Raw genomic sequence first — 16,800 nt, 5'->3', positions numbered from 1 at the left:
ACAATTGCATCTGTTACAATGGAAGACGATCTACAATATACCCAATTTTATGACTCCTACTTTATTTTACACCTGGTTCATAAACACACACACACACACACACACACACACATACATAGCACTCAACTGGACTGACCTGTCTACTCCTCCCTCAAATACACACTATTCCTTCCCATTATTGCTGTTTTCCACACACCATTTTAGGCAAGGATGACACTAACCCAAAACACACAGACTCAGAATCCCTGTCTTCAAGAAGACTGCAAGCTTCTAAGGGTAGAGACTTTCTTTGTTAAACTCTTAAAATCACTCTCTCAACAGTTCTCATTATTTCTCAATAATTACTGATTGGAAGAAGAAATACCTATAATATATAAGATTATAAGAAGCTAATTTAATACGTTGCATGGGTGCCTTTAAATGAGCTCTACATAATAAACCATGGCACTACTACATAAAAATATTTTGAGGGTTTTATGCAGCATAATATCCCTTTTATTAAACTGATAATAAGAGATACTACACTTGATCTTAGCCAAAAGACAGAGAAGCAATGTAATATCTCCTTTAAATCCAACTGAAATAACTGCTCTGAAAATTACAAAATTCATAGATTCTCACTGTTAGTGTTCATGGATTATTGTTTATTGAAAAGAGTAAAATATTCTTCAAGGCACATTTTTAAAATTCTAAATTTGCTTGATGCTATGAGTAATTATATAATCCAGCATCTCTGGTTTTAAGCCAAATCATTTCTCTATGCTTCTAAAAGTCAAATCTGTCCGATATCCCAGCATGATGAGTAACATCTATTAGTTTGGAGAGGATACACCTGCATGTGTAGTAGGTTCTGTTAAACATTCAGTATTCTCTTTGACAAATGCCCAAGAGATTAGTTTATCTAGACACAGAATACCACACTCTGGAACCCAGCAGTACATTGGAATGACCATTATTCTTCCAAAGCAAGTTAACCCATCTGTCCAGAGCATACACTGGCCAGTGCTCCTGAACTATCTCTTACCCTCTTTACTTGTGTCCAATTTCTGGGCCTCAGAAGGCAAATAGAAAATTCCAACAGAGATCTGTACTACTTAGAGTCAAAATCAGGAGAGATTAAGCAGGGTTTAAGAATGAAGCAAGAGACTTTAAATGAAACTCTTTAAGACATATTTCTTTTCCTTTGTTCTCTTTTTAAAAGAGTAATCCATGGAAGTTATGGAGTAAGGCGAGAGAGAAAAGGACAAGGCTGCCTCCACCTTAGCCCTTTCTCCCATAGCTACTGCAGGTGGTTACTTGACCCAGACTCCCCCATGGCAACCTTACATAATGCTGTATAACTCTTATGACAAAGTCTCTTAAATCATCCAACTGCAAGACTGAAAATTTAATATAAAAAATATTCTAGAGGGACAGTGGAGTAGGTATGGGTGGGTTCCTGTGTGGGTTGGAGGAAAAATAGGTACTGTTGTAAAAAATATCCATGCAGTTTTAGGCTTAAGTCCATCCATGGAACTTCCCTCACATTTCAGTAGGCCATTCTGCCATTCCAAATCTCTGACAACAACTAATCTACAGTCAGCAATGTGTAAGAAATCAGATGGCAGTTACGTTTGGTGAGGAAGGAGGTACACAGTAACTGAGCAGAGAAGTTTGGGGTGCCAGTCATGTTGTGTTTCTCGATTTGGGTGTTTGTTACACCAGCATGTTCACTTTGTGGGAGTTCATCAAGCTTTTCACTTATGATTTGTGCAATTTACATGATATATATTTTTTAATTTTCTAAAAATGATAAAATTAAATCTGCTACCAAGTTAAAAATCTAACACTTTCCCTACTGTCAAATGACTTCGAGCCTTCTCAATTTCACATTTTATTTGCCAGTACAGAAATGGCCTTCATGCTAAGTCCTGAGAAGAAAAAATGATTCAACAACTTGAAAATTAATAAAGAAAATATGATACTTTCTGTCATATGTCAGATACTTTCTGAAAATATGATACTTTGATATACAAATGATGTATATCATCTAATATAATTAATGTCTACAGCTATGAATCTATTTATTTTTCTTTAAACCACCAGAATAGTACTATAATATCCCAGTATCTCATAAAAAATTCCCCTCCAGGGACAGAACTCAACTTTGGATATCACCATGACTTTTCACTGGGGGCTGTTTCTTTCTCTTATTCACTTCTTTGAAGTTTAGCAAGAACCAGTGTTTAGCATCCATGATCCTCTGCAACACTATCCATGCTACATGGAAAGAAGAAGGCAATAAGGCAACAATTTCTACACTAGTATTCCAGCCTAGAAAGTAAAAGTGTCATTTTGTTCCTTTCCCTTTGCAGCATCCTGGGCTCTATTAAAGTGTATTGCTAGTGATCTCTCTTTCAAATACCAGTTTTTCATAGCTATTCACTACAGAAGAAATTCTAGTTTAAGATAAGTCCACCTTGTTCCCTAACAAGGGAAGGAAGTATTTATTATTACACCATCAGCATAAGAGAGATGACCCATGGCAGCTATTTGTATAGCATGCCTGGTTGGCTGGCCGCTCATGCCTGCCTTCACTGCCCTCTTTTAAGGGTAAAGCAAGACAGAAAGGAAGTGGATTCTGGATAGAATACTCAGCATTTGAAATATAGAAGCACCCAAGCTCCTCTATGGGTATGGAAGTAAAACATATTTTATTACCTAGGACTGTTTCAGTTGTGAGTAACAGAAAAAGGCAAGTCATGGTGGCTCGTGCGAAACAAAGGGGGTAGGATAATCTATAGGCTTAAGAAACTGAACATTCAAAAGGCTCTAGATCCAGTGCCTCGAACTATATTGGTCTCTCTTCTTCTCTCAGGTCTGCTTTTCTCTCCGTGGGCTTCTTTTAGTCAAGCTTACCCAGGGAGTAACAAAATAGCTGCTAGCAGCTCCAGGCTACATTTTCTACTTTCAGCAACCACAGTGGAAAGACCTCCTCCTTTTCAATAGTTCAACCCTAGGATTGTTCTGCAAGGTGTGATTCCCACCCTCCCCTGAAAACCATGCTCTGTAGGCACAGGAATTGAATAAAGTCATTGTCTAGGCCTGGATCATAGTCATGTAAGGGTCTGGGTGGGTGCTCATCTCTTTCAAAATATAAACCCTAAAACTGGGAGCAGGGTGAAAAAAAAAATTTAAGAGAGAAAGGTAATGGGTTCTAGTGAGCAAAAGTAGATATTCAGTAGTAGGTATATTCAGATGAGTATCTTAAAATAAAATGTCAACTTCCTAAGGACAGTGGAAAAAAACACTATGTCAATTTACAAATAATCAAAGCTTTGTTCAGTGTCTTGTGTCAGTCTGAATTAATGTTCCTAGTTCCCATTGTCTCTGACAAAGACACTAGTCTGCCTCTCCAAGAAGTCTCCTCTGAAGACAGAGTCCCATCTTTCCCTCTTATTAAACTATCTACTTAAGCCCTTTCACACTCAGCCTGTATCTTTCATCCAACTTTAATTCTACTACCATTTAAAATATCCTCCATCATTATCTCTTCTGAACTTTCTCTAAAGCCAAAGGAGTGCTATATAGAATACAAAAGACAAGACATGATCTGTATACAAGTTTACACTTTAGATAAAATTAAGGAAGGAAGTATATATATAATTTCAAAAGAATAAACTCATTCCTCCCAGGGGTCTATTAGTTAAGATACTAGAATGACATGATAATAAGATGGGCTGTTGACATCCTGTGCTAGTACTATATTAAGAAGAGACTTGGAAAAAGGAAAATCTTTGAAAATGTATCTAAAAGCAGCCTGCCAAATAGATGTTTTCCACAGAGCTTACAAAGGAAAGATTGTGGCCTCTTCTTCACAGATTTTTAAGAACCAAGAGAGATGTTTTAGGTTAGTTTGAATGGTATTGGGCCTGGAGTCAGGAAAATAGACTATATATAAGGCTTCCCAGGCTATAAATTCGGGGACAGTCAAACCACTCAAAGGATAATCTACAAATCAATTGTTATATGAGACATTCAGGAACAGGCTAAGTAAAAAACTTAAAGACAAATTGCAGGGTAAAATCCTGGACTGCTAGAAAATGGAGTCTTTTACCCAATTTTACCTGTTGTTCTCGCTATTTTACTAGTTGTTATATGGTAGATTCTCTCTGAGAAAAAAAATAACGTTCAGTATCAAGTATTGTGAAAATAAAATGCCCCATAAAATCTGTATGATGGTATCCTTATTTCTTTAGGGATCTGAACATTCTAAACTTTCAGGCTCTAGTGTGGTTTTCTAAATAAATGGTTTTCTAACCCTTTAAGACTGCTTCATGAAGATCTAGATTTCATTTTTCCTCTTGAAGGTTACAATTTTTTTTTTTTTTTTTTTTTTTTTTGCGGTACGCGGGCCTCTCACTGTTGTGGCCTCTCCCGTTGCGGAGCACAGGCTCCGGATGCGCAGGCTCAGCGGCCATGGCTCACGGGCCCAGCCGCTCTGCGGCATGTGGGATCTTCCCGGACCGGGGCACGAACCCGTGTCCACTGCATCGGCAGGCGGACGCTCAACCACTGCGCCACCAGGGAAGCCCCTAAGGTTACAATTTTTATATTAATCTTTCTGCCAAATTTCTGTTGATTTCCACTTTTACTTATCAATATAAATAATATATATTATATAATAATATATATTATATAAATTTATAATAAATATATTATATATAATATTATATAAATTATATAAACAAAAATCAATATAAAATATTCTGTAAGTAAGCTTCTTGCTTTAGAATCTTGAACTCTTCAAACAAAATATGGTAAAAACAAAAAGAACAGTATTGCCAGTAATTAACTAGTGAAAGATAAATAGAAAATTCTTATTTGTACAAATGATACATATGAAAGAATGCACAAAGCTAAGTCATAACAGGCAGTTTATCACTCCTCCAAAGCTACACCTTTTTTTATTCCCTTCTTCTGATAAGAAAGAAGCTTTAGGGGAGACATTGTGTTCAACTAGACGAATGTTGTTTGAATGTTGTTTAAATGTTTTTCATGCAATACAGGTCTTTTATGTAAACGTTTTTTGGAAATGTGCTAAAAGTTTTCTTACAAGAAATTTAACTTAGCTCTGTTTCTAAAAATACTGTCTGAAAGTGGAATCCAATCTCAAAATTCAAGAGAATTACTTGTTACTGCTTTGATAAAGGTGGGAAAAAAAAACAACCTCAATTTCAGTTTTAGCTCAGATTATAATATAAAGGAATCTCACTACATTCTTTTAATTTGAGATCATTTCCACAACATATCGGCTTAAAAAATTCCTGCCTTTGCCACCAATCTCCTTAGCTTGTTTGTTTCTTCTGTCCTATTAACAGCTATTAATGGAGATAGACATTTAATCAACATTGGGAACTTCAATCAAAATCTTTAAAATAATTGAAAGAAATTAAAGCGTATGTGCTTTTTACTTGATTATTTCAATCCATTTTATTTGTGGCTAGTCTTTTCTGTTACATTTACTTTTTCATTTCAATCAGCTTCAATATAAGTATGGATATTGAGTTACTTATATTACTTTAAAAATATAAAATCTACCCAGGCACTTTACTAGTTTCTTTACTAGTAGAAAAGCCATTCAATAATTCTGTGAGCTAATATTTATTGTCTCCATTTTACAGATGACATAACTGAGACTAATAAAGTAATTATTTGGTCCAATCTATATCCAAGTCTCTATAGTTTCAAAGTATTGCTACTTTGTTTGAGATTCTAAAGCAAAACAATAAAAAATTTGAATGCTTTTAAAATGTGAGAGGCATTACTAATCACATTAAGTTAAAATAACTGTTAAAATTTCACTTGTCTCAAAAACTGCATCCCCTTTTAGGTGTCATCTCAACTTGCTGTGTTTTTTCCTTAACACTCCTCCCCACTTTTCTCATCTCTTGGTACCTTTCTTTTCATAATGATTTATACTTTGCTTCACCTTCTGTAATGCTATATTTTCAAAAACTCATCTTTACCCATTCTAATCTTTCCTTTCTTCTTGAACATCTTTCATCCCCAAATGCCAAAATTCTTCCCATTATAATTTATATATATTATCACTTGGTTAGACTTGACCCTATTTGTCACATTTTTTAAGAAGCCACAGATAATATCCACGTATTCATGTTGTAGTGCTCTGTCACCAAGATAAAAGTTATAGTTCACAACTTCTTTAAGTCTGGTGTTTGCGGTTTATGTTGGTGCAGTACTGTGTACGCATAACCAAAAATCAATAGGAAGTTAATGGAAAGCAAATATCATAGGGAGAATCAGGCACTATACTTAATGTACTCATACAGCAAGAGAGAAAACATTTCAAGCAAATGGATAAAAACAGTTTGGAAAGTTGAAGAAAAATGGATCACTTGTTGCTTGGTGTTTTTTTTTGCGGTACGCGGGCCTCTCACTGTTGTGGCCTCTCCCGTTGCGGAGCACAGGCTCAGGACTCGCAGGCTCAGCGGCCATGGCTCACGGACCCAACTGCTCCGCGCCATGTGGGATCCTCCCGGACCAGGGCACGAACCCGTGTCCCCTGCATCAGCAGGCGGACTCTCAACCACTGCACCACCAGGGAAGCCCAGATCACTTGTTTTATATGATGCTTACCTTTAGGGAATCTATAACTTGGCCTTAGGTTCAGTATGCTTTCACTCTCTCATCCTATAAAAAATGTCTATTTGGAACACCTTGAGGGAAACACCCAGATTAAGATGGTTCACCAGGGTGTGCTAGGAGGTTCATGTATCTTCTTATTCTCAGAATTCTAAGAAATGAACTCTCAAAGGCTTGAGTAGCTCTCAAAAGATAGATGTAATGAATAGCTAAAATAGAAAAAGCCAAGTTCTAAGTTGCTCCAGCCACTGACACCTCTATCCAGGGAGGTAGAATAACTCCAGCCTCCTGAATATTCCTGTTGACCAAAATGCTGCCCTTTAGAAAATTAAGAATTGGGTTCTAATAGAAAAGGCAATTTTAAATTATAATATTAATTATTTATAAGCATTTCCTGAGCACTTCATTTATGCTCCATATGTACCCACCTTGGTGTTACATATCTCAATTATTCATTCACTGATTTATAAAAGAGGAGGTTGCATAGCACAGTGGTTAAGACTATAGGCTTTGGAGTCAGACAGAGTTTGATTCAAAACTGCCTTCAGCCTTCTGCTGTAAAAGTCTAATGCATAAAATTGTGTGAGAACAACAACAAAAAGAATATAGAGTATTTAACCAACTATTTTGTGCACAGTATGTGGACAATAATGTAACCTAGTGTTGTTATTTCTATCTGACAGTCATATTAAGTTTCCTGTTATCACTGTAACAAACTACCACAAATTTAGTGACTTAAAGCCAAGCTGATTTATTATCTTAGAGTTCTGGAGGTCAGAAATTCGAAATGGGTCTCAGTAGCCTAAAATCAAGGTGTCAGCAGGACTGCATTACACCTGAGGCTCTAGTGGAGAGTCTGTTTTCTTGCCTTTGTCAGCTTCTAGAGGCTGCCTACATTCCTTGGCCCATAGTCCTCTTTCCTTTTCATAGCCAGTAATAGTCTGGCTAGTTTCTCAAATCAAATCACTCTGACTCTAATCCTTTTGCTTTCCTCTTCCACATTTAAGGGCCTTTGTGGTTACTTTGTACCCACCCCGAAAATACAGGATAATTTCCGTATTCTAAAGTCAGTTGGTTAGTAGCCTTAATTCTAACACCCCCTTGCCATGAAATTATGCCAATTTAATTTATTCACAGACTTGAAGATTAGCAGGTAGATATCATTGGGGTGGGGCCATTCTTCTGCTTACCACATACTGAGTAGTTAAATAATATTATTTAATTTACTAACTATATCATTTTAAAAAGTTAGGCATAATAGGAAAACATTGATATTTACAAGATCCCTTTTCAAAAGAACCCAGTGATATTAGATAACAACAAAGTCAGCAAACTGTATATGTATTGTTCATTAAACTAAACATATTTTATTATTATTTTTACAAATAAAAAAATTTCTGTGAACAATAATCAAATCCAATTGTAAACTACAGAAATGTAGAAATATGTGATGGTAGATGAATTTTCACTAGAAAATTCAACTTTTTATAATTTTAAGAAGCAATAATATAGGTTACTTGTGAACAAATTTTTTAATTAACCTTTAAGATTAAACCCTTGTGCTAGAAATGAAGGGGAGATACAAAAGTCATAAAAAAACTATGCCTCTTGGAATTTTCTATCTGATCTCTAACAGAAGCCATTCATTTCCCAAGCCAGTAAGTAGCATGTGAACCAGTTTATATTTAAGTACATTAAGTCTTGCAGAACTACTTCCAGAGTGAGATAAACGTGGACTAGAGTCTTCAGGGACAAGGCAGGATTTTTGAGCAGCTACCTACAATTTTGACTCATTGTTTTCTCTTAAAGCTGGTAAATATTATGGACTTACTTCTCTTGTCCAATCTTGACTCTGAAATGCAATTCTAAGTTTTCACTGACCCCCTGAAGCCTATGCACAAACTCCAAATGTGTCTACAGCCTTGGTGAAAAAGGTCTGTTCTGTTAGAGAATTAGATATGATTAGACTGATGAGGAGAAGAATAAGTTTCTAAGGACAAGGAAGCATCCAAAAATGCCCTAGCACCTCCTATACAATCTGGCACATAATTCATGCTTAAAATCTGTAAGTTCTCCTACATTCTTTCTCCTCCCAGTGACTGAAGGTCTGGAGAAAAGTCTGAGCAATATGAGTTGGATAGCAGAAAGAAAACAAGTCTTACTGAAACAGTGTAAGGAAATATATATAACCAGCTAAGTTTACTTGATAGTTAAAGCCTTTCTACTTAGAATGGTAGATTTCTTAGGCAGGATAATTCTTTGCATTCACTGCATCCCACTGACAAAACTAGACAATGTGTATTATTCTCTGCATTTTAAGTCGCAAGACTAACACTTATTTCAAGAAGAAAATTAATGTCAAAGGCATAAAAAAAGAACTCGGAAATTTAAACCCATACACTTTTACATTTCTCCACTTTTTTATTACAAGTAATTATAAACTGATTTTTTTTTTTATTCCACAGGCCTATTGGAACAAGTCTGCCACTTTAACATCTGACTTAGAAAATACATACAAAAACACTTTATTTCAGTTCCTCAAAGAATCATTCCATGTTATTCAGACTTGGTCAAGTTCCTTCTCTTAGTGATTCTCCTGAATAGTACTCATTACAGTTAACAATGAAGTAAATAAATGTGTAACTAATCATTTAATATCTTCCTCTTCCCTCCCCACAAGAATATGCGTTCCATAAGGAAAGGGCAGTATCTGCCTTGGTTTCTGCTATATGTTCAGTGCCTTATGCTTCTATAGCTGCCCAATGAAAAAATTAAATGAATAACTAAACTGCTTATCCTTGAGATTCACCCTAGATTAATTCTGCATGGATTACCTCATTTTCCTAAATGTTACTTCCAGCCTTTTCCTATCACCCTTCCAACCTGCTTCAGTCCCATCTCCAGCTCTAGAGTACCTGGTACTTAAACTTCCCACACAGAATTTTTTTAAACCTGGCTCAAGTCTAACCTTCTTAGAAATTATAGAATCTGATATAAATCTGCATTACCAGCCTCTGACTTGACCTTATCATCTTTCTTCTGCCAACTGACTTCATCTGCTTCCCAGGAGATGATATACAGTTTATATAGTTTAGGGTAGATGTTGGATAACATATCTGATGGTTTATACCAAAATTTTGCTAAAATAAGTTGAATACTTTATTAGTTGGAACTCCTGCCTTATAAGCATTATAAACTAATTTAGCTAGATTAAGCAAGAGAAAGAAAGAATTTATTATAAGGTAATAGGTACATTTCATTAATGCCTAAGGACAGGAATGTAGGTTGGCTTTTGAGAAATGCTGGAACTAGAAAAATGGAACACATCAAAAACCTGGAAACTTTCTCCTCCCCTCTGCTTCTTGCTGAGTACTAACTTCACCTATTCATCTCTCTCTGAAGGTTACAGAGATACAGTGAACAAAGATGCCCATCCTACAGCATCCTAACATTGCATCTTACCCATTCAAGTGGCTCCCCTAATTTTCAATTTAAATTTTAGAGCCCAGATTTAAAATCCCATGAACATCCATCATGATTCAGATGATGGGTAAACAAATTGGTGATGGGTAAACAAACTGTGGTATATTCACACAATAAATATTGTGAAATGGAATGAACTATTGAAACATGCTGCAACATTAATGGATCTCAGAAAAATTACACAGTGATGTATATAAATGTCAAATCACTATGTTTTACACCTGAAACTAATGTAATATTTTATGTCAACTGTATTTCAATTAAAAATATATATATTAGACAGTTAAATGAAGCCGGACATGAAAGACTCTACACTGCTTGATTCCACTTATATGAAATTCTAGAATAGGCAAAACTAATCTATAACAAGTCAGTGTTTGTTTGGGAGGGAGGTAAGTGGGGGTTTTGACTGCAAAGAGGCACAAGGGTAGTTTTTGGATGAAGGAAATGTTCTATATTTGTGGTTTTGTGGAGGTTACAGTGTACACATTTGCCAAAATTCATCAAATTATCCAAAAATGAATGCTTTTGTGTATATAAACTAATGCCTTCAATTGTTTACTTCTTCTTAAAAGAGATGGCAGAGCTACACCATGGAAAATGGATAACAGTTTTCCCGTTGCTCGGAATTTTGAAAGAAAAAAATTAAAGGATTGATAACAAGAAGATTTGAGTAAGAAGTGGTAAACTTCTGGGAATGAGTAAGAGTTTGCAATGATTTGTGCCCAAGTAAGTGCTCACGAACAGGCATCAACTGCAAAGAATTTCCTCAATAATAAAGTGGAGAAAATAACACTTTCTGTGGATATTAGCTACACTCTTTCCCCAGCCACTCCAGCTTGACCAATGAATGGGCTCGTGAACAAAGTACTCAAAGCATCAGTGACAGAGGCTATGCATGGGTTAAAAAACATGGTCTTCCCTTCAACAAGAACAATTCTGACTGTTATTATTGCTAAATATCTGACATGCCATCAGCTGAGCCGGATGCTAATCCCCTTTTGTGGCACCGTACCCAAGGGGATTAGCTAGCCAGGATGATCACCCCATCATAGAGGAGGAAGCAACATGTCATGAGAATAAACACGATAGATATGCATATGCCTTCCCTGTCTGCACTGTTCTGTAAGCACCACTACCCATAAGCTAATGAAATTCCTGATTTTCTATTGTGATAGCCACAAAACTTTGCTTCTGGCCAAAGAACACATTTACCGGAAAAAAAAAAAAAATGAGGAAAATGTTCACACCCATGGAATTTATCAGTTTCGTTATGTGTCACATCACTTCAAATCTCCTTGCTTGATAGAAAAAGTGGAATACCCTATTAAAGACAAGTAATAATACCTTGTTCAGCTAGGTGCTATCCTACAATATTTTGTGTATGTTTGGAACCAGCAACCAATATTATATTTTTCTCATAGCCAGAAGATATTGACTAAGGAACCAAGAATTGGGAATAGGAGTGTTTCCTCTCCCTGTTATTCTTAGCATCCAATCACAAAAGCTTTTGTTCCCATTCCCCACCTTTTGGCTTTACAGGTTTAGAGGACTTAATTCCTGAAGAATAAATGTTTCCACTAGTAGACCTAAACATGATTCCACTGAACTTGAAGTTTAAACCTTGAACTCTTCATGCCCCTAAGCCAATAGGCAAAGAAGGGTTTGCTGTACTAACTGGAGTGATTGATCCTGATTATCAAGGAGAAATATAGTTACTGCTACATAATTAAGGCAGAGAGGATTCAAGGGATTCTCTGGGTTGCCTCTTAGTACACATATGTCCCATGAAAGATAGGTTAATAAAGTAGTGGAGCAAACCAAAAAAGAAGGGCCAGTAATAACTCCAGCCATTCAAAAATGAAGTTTTGCATCACCCAATCAGGTAAAGAACCATAACCAGCTAAGGTGCTAACTGAAGGCAAATGGAATGGGTAGTGAGAAAAGGAAATTATAAACACTGACTATGGCCTCTTATTTACTTGTGAAAATAAGGCAGGTAGGAGCTAAGCCTATTTCCTTTTCTGACTTATGATATACATATTTGCATATATCAATCAGTTTGTTTTCTAACCTTCCTCTTCTTGTATCTAATATAAAGTGTATTAGTAGAGATTAATCTTATAATTCAGTCTGTAAGTTATAAGCTATCAAAGGAGAATTGGAATTAAGTTAGAAAAGGAATGGACATCACCTAGGGATAGATAGTGACTCATGGAATTATGTGTCAACCTTTTTGGAGAAAAGGTGAGCTATATGTGGCCAGATGTATATATGGCTATATAAAGCAGAGTTATATCATATTATATAGAAGCATGAAGTTGAATGGTTGTTGTTTTTGAAGTTAAAATATGAGTAGAAAGGCATATATAGACTTTGAGTTGACAAACTGTGAACTATGCCAGACTGTTCGACTTGGCATCACTCCTGTTCCCACCTGCTTTGGACTGAATGTTTGTGTGCACCTAATATTTGTATGTTGAAGCCCTAATCCACAATGTGATGGTATTTGGAGATGGGGCCTTTGGGAAGTAATCAGGGTTAGGTTAGGTCATGGGTGGGGCCCTCATGGAGGGACTGAAGCCCTTATAAAAAGAGTAAGAGGGCTTCCCTGGTGGCGCAGTGGTTAAGAACCTGCCTGCTAATGCAGGGGACATGGGTTCAAGCCCTGGTCCAGGAAGATCCCACATGCCACAGAGCAATTAAGCCCATGCACCACAACTACTGAGCCTGTGCTCTAGAGCCTGTGTGCCACAACTACTGAGCCCACGTGCCTAGAGCCTGTGCTCTGCAACAAGAGCAGCCACTGCAATGAGAAGCCCATGCACCACAACCAAGAGTAGCCCCCGCTTGCTGCAACTAGAGAAAGCCCACGCTCAGCAATGAAGACCCAATGCAGCCAAAAATAAATAAATAAAATAAAGAACTTAAAAAAAAAGAGAGTAAGAGACATGAGATCTCTCTCATTGCCATGCGAGGATAGAGTGTTAAGATGGCAATCTGCAAACCAGGAAGAGCTCCCTCACTAGACACTGGATCTGCTGGCACCTTAATCTAGGATTTCCTAGCCTCCAACACTGTAAGAAATAAATAGTTGCTGTTTAAGTCACCAAGTCTAAGGTATTTTTGTTATAGCAGCCCCAACTGACTAAGACAGCATTTTATCTTTTGGTCTGCTTAAAGGAGAAGAACTTGAAACTCCATTTCCCAGACCCCCTTTAGATGGTTCCAAGTTAGTGTGCAAAGGGCAAACAAGCAATAACATGCAGAAAGTAGCAAAGAAAAGAAGCATTATTTTCTGGCAGCAGTTAAAGAAATATGCATAGGTAGACATGAGATTCTGAGATGAGGGCTTCCAAATCATCCACTTTGGGTGCCTGAGGCAACATGAACATTAGTAGCCACTTCTTGGAGATTCTTAAGAGCCATAGCTTCCAGAGGAACTCTTGAAAATCCACTCTAGGTCTGCTGGCCTCTGGGTCTTGACTTCCCTACCCTCAATCACCAGCCATAACTATGGTTACATCTGTAATTCTTGTGTCCAACCCCTTCCTGTTGAATAGTCAGAGAGGCTCCTGCTTTTTAAACGGAAACCTTCCAATACAGGAAAATATCACAAGTTTGAAATGGCCAAAAAGTAACTGAGAAATAAAAAGAAAAAAAGAAACAAATTACAACCAAAAACCACCCTTGATATCAGTTCTGATGAAACCATAGATCAGGGGATTTTGCTATATAATAGTCTACCTCAAGGGCTACTTGTATGGGAAATAGAAGAGCTATTGTTATCTTCATTTATTGTAAGAAATTATGCAAAAACTTTTTTCTGGTTATGCATTTTTTTGATAGGAAAAGTAGTTCACTACATGACTGTGAACTCAAAGCTTTAGTCGAAGGAATGAACCATCTTTTTGGTTCTTACTCTCAAGGCAGGATAATCCTTCACAGGCATATCTCTCAGCCAGATTTCAGTTAATCTCAGCAAATTTATTATAGGTGAGCTCGTATTACTGTATATAATCTACCACATTTAATGTTATAACAATAGAATTGAAGTATTTTGTAAATTATGCAACATTTTAGATCACTGAAAATATGTCATTTAATATCAGAGGGCATCAAATGACGAATGAATTAGTGCTCAAGGAAAGCAAATTCCAGTTTCCCGCTCCAAGAAACATTTCATGCCAGTGACTAAAACTGGGGGGTTTGTTTCCAAATTAATCATAAAACTAATGCTGATTAGGAAGAGATCTTTATGCATGCAGCAGTTAAGTTAATCTGAACAAAGTCTCACTTCTAAGTATTAAAAGTTCAAAATGAAAGCTCTCTCTGTTTGCGATTTTACGTTTAGCTTAAAAAAGATTACTCATTTAACAGAAAATACTTGTGGTTGTCAAAAGAAACGTTATGGTGTATTAATGGTGCTGGTAAGAGCATTTAAATATTTCATTGTTACAGAAAACTCATCATTCAAATCACTGAATATTCACTTTTCATGTGTTAAGAACAAGGCTAAGTTAAAGAGGTTATTCATTAAATATCTATTTATCCTATAAGAACTAAATGAAGATTTTCCAACTAAAAATAATCGTGGCCTCTTGCTACATTTTTAGCATGCTAGCAAATGACATATTGACGTATGAAGAGCTAAACAGCTACAGTGAACCCAATGCGCTTTTGGCAAGAAGTCAAACAATGTTTTATGAAGCAACACTACTGTCTACTATACAATGTGACACCTAAATCTATCAGTAACATCATATTCAGCTTCCAGATAAGTTTCACTGTTGACATGTTCCTCTTAGCATCAAGTGACAAGGGAAAAGTGTCCATTAAAAAGTTCTGAACTTCAGGCACTCCAGAGGCATGACAACCAAATCTACGTTCAACTAAGCATTTTGGTCAACTGATAAAAATGTAACAAGTGACAACCAATTGTGGAAGAAGTTGATTCTAAGGCAGTTGCACAGAGGGCAGAATACCTGAAATGGTTCCAGAACATGTTACAATCCAATCTGAAACAATGCATGAACAGGACAAGAGCCAGAAAGTGATAACAGCAGAGCAGCTACAGCTGTCAGAGATGGAGCAGAAGAGAAAATATAAGTTTGAGAAAGACTGAATAAAGCTACAATCTGCAAATGACCTTCAAAGAAGCAGCATTTTCTAATGGGCAGAAATCGGTAAAGACAAGAGCTGATTATTTTTAGGCAATATTGTTTAGTCCTCTGACAATGTAATGTTATTTATAAGAAAAAAATGATAATAATTGTCATTTGTTGATACCTACTAGATGCCAGGCATGGTATCAGGACTTCTATTTCTTTATCTTACTTAATCCTGGTGATAACACTTCAAGATAGTCATTATGTGAATTTTATAAATGAGGAAAGTAAGGTTCAGAAGCTAAGCAACTTGCCCCAAATCACACAGCTAGCAAGTAAAAGTGCCGCAGAGGATAGATTAGGAGGATGTAGAAACTGGCCCAAATGATTCAGAAACTGGAGGTTGATTTTCTGGAAAAAGTGCTAAAAAATATACTCCTGCATTAAACAAAAAAAGTTCTGCAGACTGTAAATACTGTATTGTTATCATGTTTTTTCCTCAAGTTTGAAAGTAAGAATGGAGTCCTCTTCAATTTATTGAGTGATGATTCAGTAACATGCTACCTCTTCATATAATTACCTTAGGTAGCTCTCTTTAGCTGTCTTCAGCTATTTTTTAAAATTTCCTTTCTTACTTTGTTGAGTCAACCTAGCAGAAAGTTCAGAATATCTACGATGTGTTTCCCTAGTAGTTTAAGAGAAAAATCAGGTGAATAAAAGCATCTGTATACTCAGGTGATGTACTAGCAAACCAACAGCTTTTTCTAATTAGCTGCGCAAACTTCAGCAACTCAATAGCTTTGTTTGTGCCTCATTTTCCTCCACTATAAAGTAGGGGAGTTGGACTGGATGACATGTAACAAATTTATCAGCTCTAAATTCTGCAGTTTTGTACACCAAGCTATTAACTGTGGCTGACTCCAAGGAGTGGACATCCATAGGAATGTCTGCCTTTATTACAGCTCTTGTTTTTTTCTTTTCTAATAATATGTAGTACTTTTGTAAACAAACATTACTATAGATTTTTCAATCCATTATTTTGTGATAACTGGCATAACAGAATTCTATTATCTTTGGTGCATACCACAGCAAATATCCACTAAGTGTCTTTTAGAAGTAATCCTCTGCATACACATTTTAAATATCTAGCAGAGTACCCTCCCTTCCTCCTTTTACACTCAGAGGGGATTGATTTCATTGGTCCTTTCAGTAACTAAATACCCCATTCTTTTCAATTTCTTCTTTTCTTTCCCAACTTTATTTTACATACTCTAACAAGTGACTTGACTGGGCCCCTCACACTATCTGACCAAACTCAGTGTGACTTGAACTCTGAAAAGAAAACCTTTGCATTTCCCTTTTGATCGTTTTAAGGGTATGTCAGTCTCTGAATATCACTCTCTTGTTCTAGCAAGAATAAGTCTGGTCGCCACTGCCAGGTCGTTATCAAATTTCTCTTGCTTTTGTGATAAGCGTTTGGGATTTCAACTAACTGAGGGAAGGCTCCCTGAGACTGGGGCTACAGCTGGATTCCCTGAATTATCTGTCCCACATCTCTGTGCAT

General features: G+C 36.5%; 1 pseudogene; it reads right to left on the bottom strand.

Annotated features, from left to right (window-relative positions):
* Window positions 1-385: 385 nt before the first annotated feature.
* LOC117307544 (U2 spliceosomal RNA) lies at window positions 386-555 on the bottom strand (annotated as a pseudogene).
* Between the last annotated feature and the right edge of the window lie 16,245 nt (window positions 556-16,800).

Source organism: Tursiops truncatus, chromosome 12 (assembly GCF_011762595.2).
Source record: "Tursiops truncatus isolate mTurTru1 chromosome 12, mTurTru1.mat.Y, whole genome shotgun sequence".
Lineage (NCBI taxonomy): Eukaryota > Metazoa > Chordata > Mammalia > Artiodactyla > Delphinidae > Tursiops > Tursiops truncatus.
The sequence above is the reverse complement of the archived record's forward strand: the minus strand, read 5'-3'. Positions and strand labels throughout refer to the sequence as shown.